Here is an 18,553-nt window from a genome sequence, read left to right as displayed (position 1 = left end):
TAGCACCGCGTGCTTTATTGGTGACCTCCGACATTCGAGTCAGCCGTCGCTGACAACCCAAAACCGCCGCAACAATGGCTACCAACGCGGTCTCCATCAAGCTCCCCAAATTCTGGGAGTCACAAGCCGAAGTTTGGTTCCTGCAGGCGGAAGCCCAGTTCCGACTTTGAGGCATCACGGTGGACGAGACCATGTACTGCCACGTGGTCGCCGCCCTCGGGCCCGGCACGACCACCCGCGTCGTATCGGTCCTAAGGGATCCACCTGCAGACGGCAAGTACGAGGCGGTCAAGCGTCTCCTCCTCGCCACGTTCGGCCTTACGGTGGATGCACGGGCCGATCGCCTCTTGGACCTCCCCGAGATCGGGGACACGCGACCGTCGGTCCGTATGGTATGCTGGCGCTCATGGGCGACGAAACCCTGAACGCTCTATTCCAGGCGTTGTTTCGACGCCAGCTGCCAGCACGAGTCCGCCTCGCTTTGGCTGGTTCCGCGTTAACGGAACCCCGTGCGCTCGCTGCTGAGGCCGACAAATACTACGCGGCTTTGGACACGCAGGCGAGTCTTGGCGCGGTTGCCGCTCCCGAGGCTCCCGAGGCTTCCCCCGATGCACCGCACCTCGTGTCCGCCGCCACGCCCCATCCACAACCACCGCCGCGAAGAAAACCGCGGCCTCCGACGCCGCAGCTGCCCGCCTGGTGTTTCTTCCACGCCAATTTCGGCCACGAGGCTCGGCAGTGTCGCCCGCCGTGCTCATTCGGCAGGTCGGGAAACGTGCGAGCCGGCGCTCGGTGACAACGGTGAGCGTCGGCAATTCAAACAGCCTTCTATACATAACGGACACCTTGTCCAGGCGCCGTTACCTGTGTGACACGGGGGCGCAGGTGAGTGTCGTTCCTGCTGGTACGTCCGACAAGCACACCGCGGGCCGAGGTCCCGCGCTGCTTGCGGCCAATGGTACGTCTATACGCACGTATGGAAAACGCTGTCTCTCCCTGCGGTTCGGAGGTCAGGTTTTCCGTTGGTCGTTCGTTACGGCTGACGTGCCCATGGCACTGCTCGGCGCGGACTTCTTATGTGCTAATGGATTACTGGTCGATGTAAAGCGCAGAAGGCTTGTCCAGGCTGAGACGTTCAGCTCGCCCGCGTGTGCGCTGCCCGCCTCGTTGAGCAGCTCACAGAGCGGCTCACCGAGCGGCTCGCCGAGCAGCTTGCTGAGCGGTTCCGTTCCGGCCAGGTTCATCTGTACGCTTCCGGCAGCGGACGAATTCGCCCGGCCCTCACGCGGCCCACCTTCTCGGCGGGGACCGTCAAGCACGGGGTGGAACACCACATCCCCACCGCCGGGCCACCGGTCTACGCCCAGGCACGCCGCCTCGAGCCGACGAAGCTCGCCGTAGCTACAGCGGATTTCGCTACGCTGGAGCGGCTCGGCATCGTGCGGCGCTCTGAGAGCGCGTGGGCGTCCCCGCTACACATCGTGCCCAAGCCCGGCGGGGGATGGCGACCGTGCGGGGACTACCGGCGCCTCAACGACGCCATCACCGGTTGCGCCGAACCGGGCGACCCGGTTGCCGGTAGTCCCCGCACGGTCGGGAAACCCGCGAGGAGGCGGGCAGAGGGCACCCGACCGCTACCCCATCCCCCACATCCAGGACTTCTCCGCCCGGTTGGCGGGGATGTCCTTCTTTTCAAAGGTGGACCTCGTACCATCCGTCTACCATCCGGTCCCTGTCAGGCCGGAGGACATCCCGAAGATGGCTGTCATCACACCATTCGGGCTTTTCGAATTTCTTCGGATGCCCTTCGGTCTGAAAAATGCGGCTCAGGCGTTCCAACGCCTCATGGACAGCGTTTTGCGCGGCTTGGAGTTTTTGTACGTCTACCTGGACGACTTCCTCGTCGCCAGCGCGTCCCGCGAAGAGCACCTTCGTCACCTCCGCACGCTCTTCGAACGTCTGGGCCAGCACGGCCTGATCGTGAACCCCGCCAAGTGCCGGTTCGGTGTCGCCGAAATCGACTTTTTGGGGCACCGCGTCACCAGGCACGGGGCCGTCCCCCTACCGGCCAAGGTGGAGGCGGTGAAGGGGTTTCCGCGCCCCCGCACGATCAAGGGGCTCCAGGAGTTCCTGGGCATGGTAAACTTTTACCATCGGTTCCTGCCCCGCATCGCCCAGCTCCTGCGCCCCTTACACGAGGCCCTTCGAGGGAAGCCGGGCAAAGGTGACGTTACCTGGACCGAGCAGATGGACGCGGCGTTCTCGGGCGCGAAGCTCGCCTTGGCCAACGCCACCATGCTCGCGCACCCAGCGCTCGATGCACCGATCGCCCTCACCTCCGATGCCTCGGACTACGCGGTGGGCGCGGTGTACGAGCAATGGGTGCATGGAGCTTGGCAACCGCTGGCGTTCTGCAGCCGGCAGCTTCACCCGCCCGAACGCCGTTACAGCACCTTCGACCGCGAGTTGCTTGGGCTTCACCTGGTGGTCAGGCACTTCCGCCATCTGCTCGAGGGCCGTGCGTCACGGCCTTCGTCGACCACAAGCCGCTGGTTTTCACGATGGGCAAGGCCGCCGAGCCGTGGTCGGCCCGGCAACAGCGTCACCTCGCGGCCGTGTCCGAGTACACGACGGACATCCGGCACGTCGCGGGAAAGGACAACCCGGTGGCCGATTGCCTTTCCCGGGCCGTCGCCCACGCAGTCCACCTTGGCATCGACTATGCCCGGATGGCAGCGGACCAGGCCGCCGACCCCGGGGTCCAGGCCCTGCGGACCGCCGTCACGGGCCTCCGCGTCACTGAGGTGCCCTTCGACGGCGCGGGCACGGCCCTCGTTTGCGACGTCTCCCTCGGGCGGCCTCGCCCCAACGTGCCCGTAGGCTGGCAGCACCAGGTTTTTGACGCCATCCACGGCCTGTCCCACCCGGGCACGAGGGCCTCCCAGCGGTTGGTCGCCGACATGTTTGGCTGGCATGGCCTCCGGAAGGCCGTCCGCGGCTGGACCAGGACGTGCCTCGCGTGCCAGCGCGCAAAGGTGCACCGACACACCCAGGCCCCCTTGGCCCTGTTTACAGTGCCGAAACGTCAGTTCGACCACGTTCACGTGGACCTGGTGGGACCTCTGCCCCCCTCGCGGGGTTTCACCCATGTCCTCACCATGGTGGACCGCACCACCCGGTGGCCGGAGGCCATGCCTTTGGCGGCGACGACGGCGGCAGACGTCGCGCAGGCGTTCATCGCCACCTGGGTCGCCCGGTTCGGCGCCCCCTCGGACATCTCGTCCGACCGCGGCCCCCAGTTCACCTCGGAGCTCTGGGCCGCGGTCGCGCGGGGGCTCGGGGTCCAGCTGCACCGAACCACGGCCTACCACCCCCAGGCCAACGGCCTGTGCGAGCGATTCCACCGCTCGTTGAAGGCCGTGCTCCGGGCCACCCTCCGCGACGGCGGCTGGGTCGACAGGCTCCCCTGGGTCCTGCTGGGCCTCCGGACGGCGCCCAAGGAGGACCTGCGCGCATCCGCGGCGGAGTTGGTCTTTGGACAACCGCTGCACGTGCCGGGCGAGTTCCTCCCCGACCCCACGGCACCTTGGTCCGCGGCGCAGGAGCATTCTGCACTGCAGGAGACCGCCCGGAGGTTCGCCCCGGTGCCGACGGCGCACCACGGGCACCCTCCTACACACGTCGCCCCGGAGCTTCCCACCGCGGAGTACGTCTTCGTCCGGCACGACGCCCACCGGACACCACTGCGGCCCCCATACGACGGGCCTTTCTGCGTGCTGGAGACTGGGGTGAAACATTTCACCCTGGACATCGGCGGCACTCCTGACCGGGTCTCCATAGACCGCCTCAAGCCGGCCCACCTCGACGTGAACCACCCACCGCCGGTGGCTCGGCCCCCGCGTCGGGGCCGCCCCCCTGCGGGCGGACCCCCGGCACCGCCCAGCACCGCAGGCACGCCGCCCCCCGGTCCGGCACCCATCCCGGGTACAGCCGGGGGCATCCCACCTGGCATCCCTGCACCCCAGACGCCGCCGGTCGCCAGAGGGCGCTTCGGCCGGGTCATCCGTTTGCCCCACAAACTGGCCCTCCAGGTGCGCGGGAATTCTGGGGGGGCGCGTGTGGCGTACACGAAAGCCCACTGGCGTGGTGACATCATTCTGCGCACCAAGTGTGCGGCGGTCACGCCCGAGGGGTAGGCGTGGCCTCAGGCTATACACCGGGCGCGCAGCCCGGAGCGCGCCAGTGCTACAGTGACCTCTTTGGAATAAAGAACTATAAACTTACCGCGTTGTCCGCTTCCTCCTTGGTAGCAAGTCATGCGTGTAGCACCGCGTGCTTTAATACTAACTTTATTAATTATTTAAACAAATTAATTACACACATGCACATTATCTCATGTGTTTTCGTTTTCACGGAACACAAAAAACTTTATGTGCTGACGGGTTTTAACCTATACAATATATGTAGAACCCCCTCCCTTTATATGAACTTTTCTAGAGCATTACTTGTTCCTCGTAAGAACACAAGGGTAGTACAGAATGTCATCTATCGCCATTGCCCCATGATCCAAATTCGAAAAACACGAAATCAGAAAAATGTAAGCCCAAGTGATCCTGCCGACCATCGAGTTGAATAACTGTATCTGGCTTTAGAGCAATCGGTTGGTAAATAGGGGAGTAGGGATAAGTTTGAGAGGGGTTACCTTCCTCCCCCTTCCCTGCCCCTCCCCCCCCCCCCCCCCTTCCACTCCTCAGGAGCCCTCATGGTCCGAAACCGCAAAATAGAAGCCCGAGAGATTGTGCGGGCCACTTTCTTGTATTCATGTGTCAGGTTTCAGAACAATCAGCCAGGTGATAAGGGAGGAGTAGCAAAAATAGCAAAAAGTTAACGGACGACAACTGGATGGACGGACATCCGGACATCGTGACCCATTTTACAAGTCCCCAGATCTGAACCGTTCATGGCCGTAGTTTGACTTCTCTATTTGTGGGGGCATGGGCTTAATATTATTAATGGGTAGCTAGGTCTGACTTCCAAAATTACCGTTTGTTAGTGTAGTTCAGTGTATGTGAAATCACAAAAACAGTTTATATTCATTATTATTACTCATGTTTAAATATGAGATGTTTTATCTCAATTGTAAACTACTGAAAGAATTTAAGGTGGGGCATTGCCCCCCCCCCCCCCCCCCCCACCAGTTTTGGTGTTTCCTTTTTTTTTGTCACTACCTGTATAAATTTTTCCATTGCTTCGAGAACTATTGCCCAATATAATTTTGTGTGCTTCTTCCGTGTTCGTCTAAAGGGTTTCTGCTGTCGTAGAATAATAAATGTTACTGCATTAATCTCCCATTACTGCTTCTTCTTCCTCTTCTTCTTCTTCTTCTCACCAACATCTCACCAACGTGTTGTGTCCACATCCCTGTTTCTACAAGAGCGAGATTCATGGAAGAGCATGGTTGAATAGACAGTGGGATAGTGGGACAACAATCGGGCACAAGCAGCAAGGGAAAATGAATACAAAACGAAGAGAGAGAGAGAGGAAGAGAGGAAACACCAAATCAGCGACAGTAGGTAAGACAGTTAGGTTAGTAGGAAGAGTTAATGGGGATAATAAAGAGAATGGGTTCGGATGGATGATGACAAGTTGGCAGTGCACTGCTGCGCTTGCAGCACTGGAGGGATGTGTGGGAAAGAAGAGCCTCTAGTCTAGAAGGTGGTTCCATAGACAGGAGAAGCGAGAAACAAAGGAGTTCAGGTTTACCTGGATTTGGGAAGTTTAACCAAACGGGTTTACTGGAAGAACGCGTGCATCTTGAGGGTGCTGGGGAGGGTCGGAGGGCTGAGAGAGCAGAGGGAATAGTATGAGAGATGAGGAGGTAAAAAGCAGAGACCACCGACCTGCCTGTGATATCAGAGCAACAGACCTTGTGCTTTGGCCTTGTCGTGGAAAATTCCAATATTGTTGAGAACCATGTCCATGGTATACTCTAAGAATAATTATATCAAGGGATTTTAACTTCCCCAACCAAAATGCAGAGAGGACAGCCTGCTTTAGGATGAACAGACAGCCTTTCACCAGTAGAGCAGTTTTTTTTGTTGTTGGATTAAATCCTATCCACCTACAATCCGCAGCTTCATTGAGTACTGCTCTCCCATTTGGGCTGGCGCCCTTGCCTCACATCTTACTCAGCCTGACGCCATGGAAACCAAGGCTTTCAAGACCGTTAGAATACCTCGCGATATGAAGCCGAGTCGATAAGTCTATCACTTTGTCATCGCCAGCAGGTCGGTGATCTCCCTGTCTACTTTTGCCTCGTTTTTGGTCTTGCACCCTCTGCCCTCTCCGTTCCCCTGCCCCCCCCCCCCCCCCCCCCCCCAAGTATCTGCAAGACACACGCGGTACAAACCTAAATCCAGAACCACTGCTCACCTACACTCATTTACTCCACTGTTTTCCCACATGGGGAAACACCTTCCACATTCTCTTCGATCTGACCACCCCCACCCCTCCCAAAAACGATGCTTATGTATCCAATTTGTCCATTCCTTGCAGTCTCCTCTAACCCTCATCGTTATGTGCGTCCCTTGTTGTGCCGTCTCCATCTATCTTCTCCCTCCACCCCGCTGTTGGTGGTTTCCCCTTTCTCCTGTCGTGTGTGTAGTTTTGGAGAAGATAGCAAATACATATTTTGGGGGTCAAACACCCTGTAACGAACTCAAGCAGACTCCATCGTGCCGGAAGCGGAAAGCGCGTTTATTGACGCGGTGATGATTCACTCGTGTCTGACGAATAAGCGCGTCCGATAAACCACAACAACAATGCAAATACAAGTCAGAATAATACGTTACATCCTCCTTTCTTTCAAGGAAGCCACTTTAAAGGAAACCAGCAAAGCAAATAACTCTATAAAGTAAAACTTACACTGAATTAATTAACAAACAGCATCACATTCAGATCACGTGAATCAATTGATTTAAATTTAAAGATCCAGACGTCTGGGAGGGTTAACCGCTCTGCCGCTCCTTGTGATGAACTTGGTATTTCTGGGAGATGCAGTGGCTCGAGGCGATGACACTGTTGGGAGACTTTGGGATTCAGATGCTTGCTCACTTGGACTTGGGGACTTGCAGCAGTTCCCCACTGGGGTGTCCTGTTGAGTGGTGGGATCAGGGAAGTCCCTCATGTCCTGGGAAGAGTAAAAGCGAGAGAGTGGCTGACTTCCCACCGGGCCAACATTGGCTGAATGAGGCACTCTGCGGAGATGGAGCCTGTTACGCCGGTACACATTGTTTGGGGTCCTCAGCAAATATGACCGGGGGCTGTTGTGGCGCGCCTCAACTACAGCCGGAATCCAATGCCTGGCCTCCGGGTTTGGCAACATCCTAACACTGTCTCCCGGCTGGAGCGGTGGCAAATCTGACATAGATGGCTGGTCATGATAGTATTTTTGTTTCTCCTTCTGTGTGTCAAGGCGTGATCTCACAAGGTGATGGTCATACCGCGCAGGCATGAGAAGAGTGCGGTTGCAAGGCAGTGTGTTTCTGGGGCGTCTTCCCATTAGGAGCTGAGCCGGGACAAGTTTATTCCTTCAAGTGGAGTGGTGCGGTAGTCTAGCAGGGCTAAGTACTTATCTGCTGACTTCTTCCAGAGCCTTTTCACTGTCTGGATCGCTCTTTCTGCCTCTCCATTGGCACGTTGGTGCTTGGGGGACACAATGTCGTGAGTTATGCCATATTCTTTGCAAAACTGAGAAAATTCCTCTGACGTGTACTGACTTCCGGAATCGCTTCGCAGCTTCTCTGGAATACCATGTCGACAAAACTGCTGCTTGAGAGCTTCGATTACAGAGCGAGCTGTAATGTCCTTGAGGCAATCCACCTCCACAAACTTGGAGTAATAATCGACCGTGAGCAAATACTGCTTTGATTCGAAGTCAAAAACGTCGCTTCCAACTTCGATGAATGGAAGATCAGGCGTGTAAGTCGGCAAGAGAGGCTCCCGTTGCTGAGCGCTTTGATACTCTGCACACTTGCAACAATTCCGTACAGTTTCTTCGATGTCAGAGTTCATTGAGGGCCAATACATGACCTCGCGAGCACGCTGCTTACACTTGTTCACTCCGAGGTGCGATTCATGAATCAAGCTCAGCATTCTGGGTCTGAGGCTTGGCGGGATGACAAGGCGCATGCCTTTGTAGACAACACTGTCTGAGACTGCCAATTGCGTTCTGGAGTCAAAGTACGGACGGACCTGTGCTGGGACTTCCTTTCGGGAGTCAGGCCATCCACTTGCAATGACACCGCAGAGAAGGCTCATTTGACTCAGAGTAGCTTCCTGGATTTCGAGGTATTTCCCACTCGTGATCGCAAGGAACTGGAACATGTTCACAGGCTCAAGGTCTTTCCCAGCTTCTGAGTCGGTGTCCGGTAGAGGTGCACGGGACAATGTGTCGGGGAGCACCATCTCAGAACCACGGCAGTAGTTAACCTCCAAGTCATACCGTTGAAGCTTGAGCAACATACGCTGTAAACGCATGGGAGAAGATAGGAGAGGCTTCTTGAAGATTTCCTCAAGGGGTTTATGGTCATTATATACCACTACTGATTTTCCAAAGATATAGTAGTGAAATGCTTCTGTTGCATGGACGATTGAGAGCATTTCCTTCTCAATCATAGCGTAGCGACACTCAGTATCGGTCATACTGCGTGATGTGAACGCTATAGGGTTGCCATTCTGGAGCAAACAGGCTCCTACAGCGTTTTGGCTGGCATCGGCTTGTATTTCAACTGGCTGACTTGCATCGTAGTACTGAAGGACCGGGGCCGAAATACATGCTTGCTTCAGCTTCTTGAAGGACAGCTCCTGAGCTGACTGCCAGGAGAACTCCACGTCCGCCTTGCAGAGATCACGGAGAGGCTTGCTTGTGTCACTTAGGTTGGGGATAAACTTCCCTAAATACTGAATGAATCCAAGGAAACGCTTGACGCCTTGTTTGTCTGTTGGACGTGGCATTTTCTCAACTGCCTTCGTCTTGAATGGATCTGGTAGCACTCCTTCTGCAGTAAGCAGGTGGCCTACATAAGGGACTGAGGTTCGCCGGATAAGGCATTTTCGGAAGTTTAGTTGCAGGTTATAACTTGTAGCTCGTTGCATAACTCGCTTCAGTACACAGTCGTGGTGGGTGATGTCACGACCAGCAACTAAAATGTCATCCATTACCGCTGTTGCCCATTCTATCCCTTCTAGCATCTGGTCCATGATTCGCTGGAATATCTCCGGCGAGCACCTCAATCCATAAGGGAGATGCAGCCAGCGGTATCTCCCTACAGGTGTATTGAACGTGGTCAAGAATGAAGAAGGCTCGTCAAGGCGAATTTGCATGAACCCACTGCGGGCGTCAAGCACAGAAAATACTTTGGCTCCAGGGATTTGAGCTAAAACTTCCTGAACAGTTCTCATTGGGTAGTGCTCACGTTTTGTGCACTTGTTTAAGTCTTTGGGGTCTATACAGATGCGGACTTTGCCGTTGCGAAGAGCTACTACCATGGAACTCACCCACTCAGTCGGTCGTTCTACCTTCGCGATGTGACCTTCGGTGACCATCTCTTGTAGCTTGTCAACTATTTGCTCTCTCAATGCTGCAGGCTGTCTGCGAGGAGCGTGAACTACTCCCTGTGACCCTTCTACAAGCTTGATCCGATAAGTTCCGGGAAGAGTTCCAGTTGTCTTGGCAACTTCTGGAAACTCAGAGATTACTGCTTCCTGAGACACATTGACTAGAGGCTGAACAAGAGACAACTTATCGAGCTTGACAATGAGGCCTAGGGCTTCCGAGGTAGCGCCTGACATTACATTCTCCTGATCGAGGTCAATGACCTCAAAACTGGCTCTAACGGTCTTGTTTTGTGAGAGAGAGGGAGTGTCACGGTACCGACAGGATGGATAGTATGGTTCGAGTATGTTTTAAGAACTTTATGCGACGATTGTAGATCGCCTGCGAGGTGCTGGACTAACTGGTAGTCGTTGAGTGTTAGTGTGTTGCACCTTGCACCCGTGTCAATCCGGAACCGAGTCGGCTGACCCAGCAATGTGACGGTCTGTGCCCACTTGTCATGAGTGGCCGTATTGATGCTTGGTTGTAGAGCGGAGATCCTTAAAATTTCAGATTCCTTGACGAGTTCTTGAGGAAGATCTACATGATCTAGACTGGTCTCCTCATCAAGGGACTTTAGGTCGCGCAGTCTCTTCCGACACGCCGCAAACCAGTGACCAGGCTTCTTGCAGTAGGAGCAGCTAGAATTAATTGCTGGACACTTGGCTTGCCTGTGCACTGACTGGCCACATTTGCTGCAGGGACCGTCATTCCGAAACCGATTCTCAGCTTTGAACAGCTCGGTGGCTTGTGTATGCCTATCAGGCTTGCTCTTACAACGTTGAGTCTGGTGCTGAGTTCGTTCGTTTTCAGATCTGAGGGCTGAGATGAGAGCATCTTCATCTCGGACTATTCTCATATGTTTCTGCGAGAGCTCTAGCTGTTGGCCAATTTCTATAGCTTTAGCTAGTGAGAGCTCCTCACCCCTATCGAGTAATTTCTCTTGGACCCTCTTATCATGGCTGCCATCAATGATGCAATCGACGATTATGTCGTCTGGGTCTTGGTAATCGCAATCCATGAGAATTATCCTCAGATCTTTTATGAAATGATCAAAAGACTCACCACTCCGCTGGCGCCTTTGTTTCAGTCGGTGTCTGGCAACTCTTTTGTTCTTTCTGGGCTGCACATAGTTCTGGAATTTGTTCAGCACTTCCTGAGGGTCGTCTTTCTCTCCTTCCTCCCAAGATAGAGTTTGGTAGATTTGACGACCTTGTTCGCCGATCCACGTTCCGAGCCATCCTGCTTGACGAGGCTTCGTTATGTCTGCGAGCGGCCCTGACAAGACAAAACTGACGTGATTTCTGAACCGGCAAAACTCCTGGTAGAGATCCAGACTCTCCCAGTCGATCGAGGGATGATCAAAGTTCGGAGATGCCATATTTATGGAGACGAATGGCGGCTTATGGCGTGAATATCAATGAACTTCTGACACCATGTAATGAACTCAAGCAGACTCCATCGTGCCGGAAGCGGAAAGCGCGTTTATTGACGCGGTGATGATTCACTCGTGTCTGACGAATAAGCGCGTCCGATAAACCACAACAACAATGCAAATACAAGTCAGAATAATACGTTACACACCCCTCCCCTGAAAACCCTTTTAATGACTGCAGATTTTGATGTGGTCAATACACCTTATTTAGGCATCAGATATGCAGCTTGTGGCCAAGTTTCATCAAAATCAGGTGTTTGGTTCAATCGACAATGACTGAAGTGTTTACGGATTCATTCATTGACTGACTGACTGACTTACCTATGGGCACTGCTTGATCGCATAAGCTCACTGGAATAAGTCCAGGTGAGCTAAAAAAAACACAACAACTGGGGAAGAAATCCATGACAAGACAGCTCAGGCAAAACACTACCAACTAAGCAATCCCCCAACCCTCCCTCAGCATACAACACCAAGCCTTTGGCAGATATCTCCATCCATGTAATAACCCGGCTGAACTCTACTCAGCTTCTGGGGTCCATTAGGATTGGAGTGGTGTGGCCAATTAGTGTGCAACTTTCAATGGAAGTGTTAGAAACAATATCATCAGAAACTGACACCATGTGGTACATTTTACAAATAAATACACCATGATTATTTTCCTTTTACTGAATCGTCAGGATATCCCATTGACGTGCCACCAATTTAGTCAAATGTATTCATTTATAGTGCTCACTGTGATGTAACTTAGCAGTTAGCTCTTGGATTCCCCAGGTTTGGGATATGTGTATTCGTGTGCGGAGTATATATTAGATTACATCTCTAATGAATACAGCAGTCGAAAGACAACTTTGGTGAAGGGAGTTGGAATTGGAATATGTAATTGGCCCCAAGTTAATCAGCCTCTGCAGACAACTTAGTTGACTTTAGAGGTTTAAATATGAAGTTGCGAGATTTGTTTCCTTTGCAATTATTTTCACTGCACTCCTCTATTCCATGTGATGCGTGGCAAACTACAATAAATTAAAAATAAGACATCTATTCTCTATATTTCGATTTGAAAAAATGAAGATAAATATAGTACTTGCTAACAAACAGTCGAAAAACAATTGGTATGTATAACCTCAAATGTCCACAAATCACTTTCAATCTATAAAAGAATGCAAGTTGGACATGCGTCTCGGCCCAGCTACAGCGGCAGGGTGATTCATCGATGTGTGTGCTGCCGTCCCTCAGATGGATGTTAAACTGGGCGCCCCTTCTGCCGGCATTACTTCGTGGACGTTAAAGATCCCATGGTGTCCATCGCGGAGAGTACGTGAGCTATAGCCAGAACCTGAACAAAACATCAAATTTCTGCCCCAACTGCTCAGTCGGAGTGGTGACCCGTCCAGGATTGTAGCTTCGTACCTGCTTCGGCATGGTTGGATGATGGATGGTGATGGATGGATGGATGGTGGATGATGATGGATAATGATGGATAATGATGATGGATAACGATGATGGATGATGATGGATGGATAATGATTATGGATGATGATGATGGATAATGATGATGGATAATGATGATGGATGGATAATGATTATGGATGATGATGATGGATGATGATGGATAATGATTATGGATGATGATGATGATGGATAATGATGATGGATGGATGGTGGATAATAATGGATAATGATTATGGAGGATGATGATGGATAATGATGATGGATGGATAATGATTATGGATGATGATGATTGATAATGATGATGGATGATGATGATGGATAATGATGGATGGTGGATAATGATGGATAATGATGATGGATGATGATGATGGATAATGATGATGATGGATAATGATGATGGACATGATGGATGATGATGATGATGGATGATGATATATGATGGATGGATGGATGGATGATGGATAATGATGATGGATAATGATGATTGATAATGATGATGGATAATGATGATGATGGATAATGATGATGATGGTGGTGGTGGTGGATAATGATGATGATGGATGATGGTGATGAATGATGGTGGATGATGGATGATAATGATGGATAATGATGATGGATACTGATGATGATGGATAATGATGATGGATAATGATGATGATGATGATGAATGATGATGATGGATGATGATGATGGATGATGCTGAAGATGGATGATGATGATGGATAATGATGAAGATGGATGATGATGAAGAATGATGATGATGATGAATGATGATGATGATGATTGATGATGATGATGATGATGAATTATGATGATGGATGATGATGATGGATGATGCTGGATGATGATGAAGATGGATGATGATGATGATGAATGATGATGATGGATGATGATGATGGATAATGATACTGATGGATAATGATGGATACTGATGATGATGGATAATGATGGATACTGATGATGATGGATAATGATACTGATGGATAATGATGGATACTGATGATGATGGATACTGATGATGGATAATGATGATGATGGATAATGATGGATACTGATGATGATGGATAATGATAATGATGGATAATGATCGATAATGATGATTAATGGATGATGATGATGATGACGTTGTTGAGTACCACATTAAGGGTTATCCAACAATATGAATAAATGGCAGATTACTGTAAAGCAGCACGAATCCTGAGCCGGCAGCTGGGTTCACTCAAAACCAGCACTTAAAAGCTTTCAGTGAGACGTCCAGCGCTGCAAACAGGAGCTCAAGCCTCTGAGAACATGGGGTCACGTTCCTATCCATGTAAAAGTAACTGCAATCGGTATGAGTAGGAAACCAACTCAATGTCAACGTGTCTCTAACATCAAGTGCTTCCATTTCACAATCGTCTATCAGTTGTTAAAAATAACGAAATAAATAAATAAATAATGGAACTTGTAGTTGGGATGACGATCCAGATTAATTCAAACTGAAGGCACCACCAAACGATACAGCAAGGTAAACTCCGGCGGGACGTTTCAACCACCCGAATGGTCGTGATCCGGGACTGACGACCATTACTCGGTGGGTGAAACGTCAGACCCGAGGCTGCTGTGTTGTAGTAGTCGGTGGCGCTTTCATTGATAAAAACAACCACAAGAAGCCCGGAATACGAAGCAATCACGGTCCTCGATCTAAGGGGGACATGAGGTCTTACCGGATCACCGGTCTTGAAAAACGTAGTCACAAACTAAACGATTCTCTGCGATGGAATAATTGGAATACAGATGGCACCTGATCGAGGTGAATCCAGAATCCCAAGAGGATATCCGAATGTCTCAAATCCACATCCTTCCCAGTCCCGGCTTCTTTCTCCTTAATGAGATGGTTCCGGGTAAGGGGAGTGAAGCGCCGGCCGCAGGAATGGGAGCTGGATGCCTGATGTCCACTGTCAGCGGAGGGCAGGGTTGAAGACGCGCTGTGGGGAAGACAGAAACAGAGAGAGAGAGAGGGAGGAGAAAAACGCGGGAGTTTTCGTTTTCAGGGTTTTCCGTGACAGGGCAAGGCGAGGCAGAACGAGAAGGGAAAAATAAAAGATTATAACAACTAATGTGAGAAAAAAGCGGAAAGATTTGTCATCATGAATTGCTATTTTCAAATAAAAAAAATACAAAATTTTGGATTTTTCTGACTAACATTCTTTGGAAGGTTCAGTCAGTATTTTAATAAAACATTTAAATCCATCCTCAATTACCGCCGATTCTCGTGAATAATAAATAAATTAATAGTTTCCAAAGTTATTTAATAATTTAACCAGAGAAACACAGCACTAACATAACACGTAAACCCGCCTTTTCTTGTCCTTTCGAAGCCCGCGGATAATCCGGTGTCTGTGTGAGCTCGTCACAGTGGCATGTCGACCTGGCCGAGATTTAGCTCCATGAGAGACTGTCCGAGGTACAAAGCCGTCCTTTATTTCCTCACAGCGATGACAACGCGCACGCAGTCACGTCTCACCTTCACGTCGGCCGATTAACGGCTTCCCGACCAGGTACTTAGTTGGAGCCCTTTCCGCTACCTCACACGAAACCGTGCAGGAATGTTCACACGTGAAAATTAATATTCATGACCGAAGTTCAAATCATATGTGAATGTTTGTGATTATGCAAATTAGCCGCTCCCACCCTCCCAAGGGCTTGTTTATTTATTCCGTACGTGCTGGTGACCGGTCCGGTGTACGTCGAGAAAATTGAAGGAGACATAAGAGAAAGTGAAGAAATATGATGGGAGAAGATAGAAAGGATCGAGGGAGGAGTGGGGAAGAATACGGAGAAAAAGGGGGAAAGTTTGGGAGATCATGGGTGTGAGGAGAGGGGACGGGGCCTACTGTTTGTAGCCTTGGCCTTGGGCGACAGGACGTGGGTCGTGTGGGTCGTGGGTCGTGGGTGTCACGCTCGGTTCGTGGTCGAAATTAATAAATAACTCCCTAAAGTCGGCTATATTTTCAAGCTTCCTACAATTCTAAAGGAAATTAAACTTGTTTGCTTGAATGTTTGGCAACTCACCAAAGATGGCTTACATTAACTCAGTGCATTCAAGTTCAACAAGTTATACACACCACACACACACACGAGACATGCCATACACTACACAAGCACACAAACATATAACCACACACACACACAAATACAGTATATATCCACACACACACAAACATATATCCACACACACCCAAATACAGTATATATCCACACACACCCAAATACAGTATATATCCACACACACCCAAATACAGTATATATCCACACACACCCAAATACAGTATATATCCACACACACCCAAATACAGTATATATCCACACACACCCAAATACAGTATATATCCACACACACCCAAATACAGTATATATCCACACACACCCAAATACAGTATATATCCACACACACCCAAATACAGTATATATCCACACACACCCAAATACAGTATATATCCACACACACCCAAATACAGTATATATCCACACACACACAAATACAGTATATATCCACACACACCCAAATACAGTATATATCCACACACACCCAAATACAGTATATATCCACACACACCCAAATACAGTATATATCCACACACACCCAAATACAGTATATATCCACACACACCCAAATACAGTATATATCCACACACACACAAATACAGTATATATCCACACACACACAAATACAGTATATATCCACACACACGCAAATACAGTATATATCCACACACACCCAAATACAGTATATATCCACACACACCCAAATACAGTATATATCCACACACACACAAACATATATCCACACACACCCACAAATACAGTATATTGTGGCGGTTACCTTATGTGCAGGTAACCGCATGTGGCGGTTACCTTATGTGCAGGTAACCGCATGTGGCGGTTACCTTATGTGATTACCTTATTTGGGCATAATACACGTGCACGGGCCTGTTGGACTTGTGGTTGTGCGGACGTGACGCACGCGCGTCGCGCGGTTGCCGGAGCCACGCCCTCCGAAGAGGGCTTTTGGCTTTAACTCTGTGTTCAAAAAGTATCCGACCTTTATTTTTCGTGCGTAAAAAAAAAGAAGCTAGGGAGGCGTTGATTGGTGCACGTATGTAGGCGATCCTAATGTGCACAGCGTGAATTTTTTCCCACCTGCAGAAGCTGTCATTCGACGGCAGACCGCCGATGAGTGAGGTCATGTAAGCGAGCGCCGTCGGATTTTCGTTTTTGACAAAATGACGGAAAAACTTGAACAACGCTATTGCATCAAATTTTGTGTTTTTTGGCCTCGGGATGTTGGATGCTTCCATTGTGATGACTGCAACTTGGTTTCTGGGTCGTACCCATAAACCCAGGACTCATCGCCAGTGATCACTGTGTTGAGGAAGCTGGGATCGCTGTTCAGTCTCCAGCATGTCCTGTGCGATCTCCAAACGGAGTTGCTTCTGCTCAATCGTTAGCAGCTTTGGTACGAACTTCGCTGAGATTCTCCTGAAGCCCAAATCCTCCTTCATAATGGAATGAACGGTGTTGAATCTTGCGGATCGTTTCCACTTGGGAATCGCCAAGCTTTACACAAAATTTGATGCAGTAGCGTTGTTCAAGTTTTTCCGTCATTTTGTCAAAAACGAAAATCCGACGGCGCTCGCTTACATGTCCTCACTCATCGGCGGTCTGCCGTCGAATGACAGCTTCTGCAGGTGGGAAAAAATTCACGCGTGCACATTAGGATCGCCTACATACGTGCACAAATCAACGTCTCCCTAGCTTCTTTTTTTTTACGCACGAAAAATAAAGGTCGGATACTTTTTGAACACACTACGTATATAAGCGTGCCGACTTCCGTTCGAGTTTAGTGTGCGGGATCCTGCTGTTACAATAAACCATCTTCGAACCCTACGAATGGCCTCGTTCTCTCGCCTTCCGCGACTCCTAAAATATATCCACACACACAAACATATATCCACACACACATAAATACAGTATATCTCCACACACACCCAAATACAGTATATATCCACACACACATCTATATATATAAAGCAGTAAAGTATGTTTGTTTGTTTGTTTGTTTGTCCTCTTATAACTCGAGTACTACTCATCGCAGAGCAAAACCAAAGGTATATTCGGAATCAGTACGTCTCAGAGCAACTACAGCACACCTTAAATTTAAAAAAACTTCGCGTTTTAAAATTATGACGTCATCAGCGTATTTCGGAACGTTAATTTTTAAACTTCATATTCGGAATCAGTACGTCCCAGAGAAACTTCGTAACGTTAATTTTTCAACTTCATCCGATTGACATGGGACCAACGGCATGTGACAGAGAGTGAAACATTTATTTGCCGACAATGACTTCCGACTTCCGGGTTCGGAATGCGGGACCAACGCCATTTGACAGGGAATAAAAAATAAATGCGACATTCAATTGACAACAATGACTTCCGACTTGACTCCCCCCTCCTCCTCCCCTACCCCCTCCCCTTCTCCCCTCCCCCCTTCCCCTCCCCCTCCCCCCTACCCCTCCCCCTCCCCCTCCCCCTCCCCCCTACCCCTCCCCCCTTCCCCTCCCCCTCCCTCCTCCCCCCTCCCCCCTTCCCTCCCCCTCCCCCTACCCCTCCCCCCTTCCCCTCCCCCTACCCCTCCCCCCTTCCCCTCCCCCTCCCTCCTCCCCCCTCCCCCCTTCCCCTCCCGCCTCCCCCCTTCCCTCCCCTCCCCCCTCCCCCCTCCCCTCCCTCCTCCCACCCCTCCCTCCCCCTCCCCATCCCCCCCTCTTCTCCCCTCTCCCTCCCCCTCTTCTCCCCTCTCCCCGAGTCACTCCCCCCTCCCCTCTCCTCCCCGCCCGGCAATGCCGGGTACTTCTGCTAGTACAGTATATATCCACACACACCCAAATACAGTATATATCCACACACACACAAATACAGTATATATCCACACACACCCAAATACAGTATATATCCACACACACCCAAATACA

The 18,553-nt window shown here is 50.7% G+C and overlaps 1 protein-coding gene across 1 annotated transcript in view; it reads right to left on the bottom strand.

Moving 5' to 3' along the window:
* The window catches only part of LOC137425150 (uncharacterized), a 510,298-nt gene extending 493,766 nt beyond the window's left edge, over positions 1 to 16,532 (bottom strand). Inside the window, exons 1-2 of the mRNA XM_078776351.1 lie at positions 16,485 to 16,532; positions 14,249 to 14,509 (exon numbers count right to left, since the gene is read on the bottom strand). The gene's annotated coding sequence lies outside the window, so the exon portion shown is untranslated. The remainder of the gene's footprint in view (positions 1 to 14,248; positions 14,510 to 16,484) is intronic.
* Between the last annotated feature and the right edge of the window lie 2,021 nt (positions 16,533 to 18,553).

This window comes from Myxine glutinosa, chromosome 4, assembly GCF_964187855.1.
Source record: "Myxine glutinosa chromosome 4, kmMyxGlut1.1, whole genome shotgun sequence".
In the NCBI taxonomy this organism is placed as follows: Eukaryota; Metazoa; Chordata; class Myxini; order Myxiniformes; family Myxinidae; genus Myxine; species Myxine glutinosa.
The sequence above is the reverse complement of the archived record's forward strand: the minus strand, read 5'-3'. Positions and strand labels throughout refer to the sequence as shown.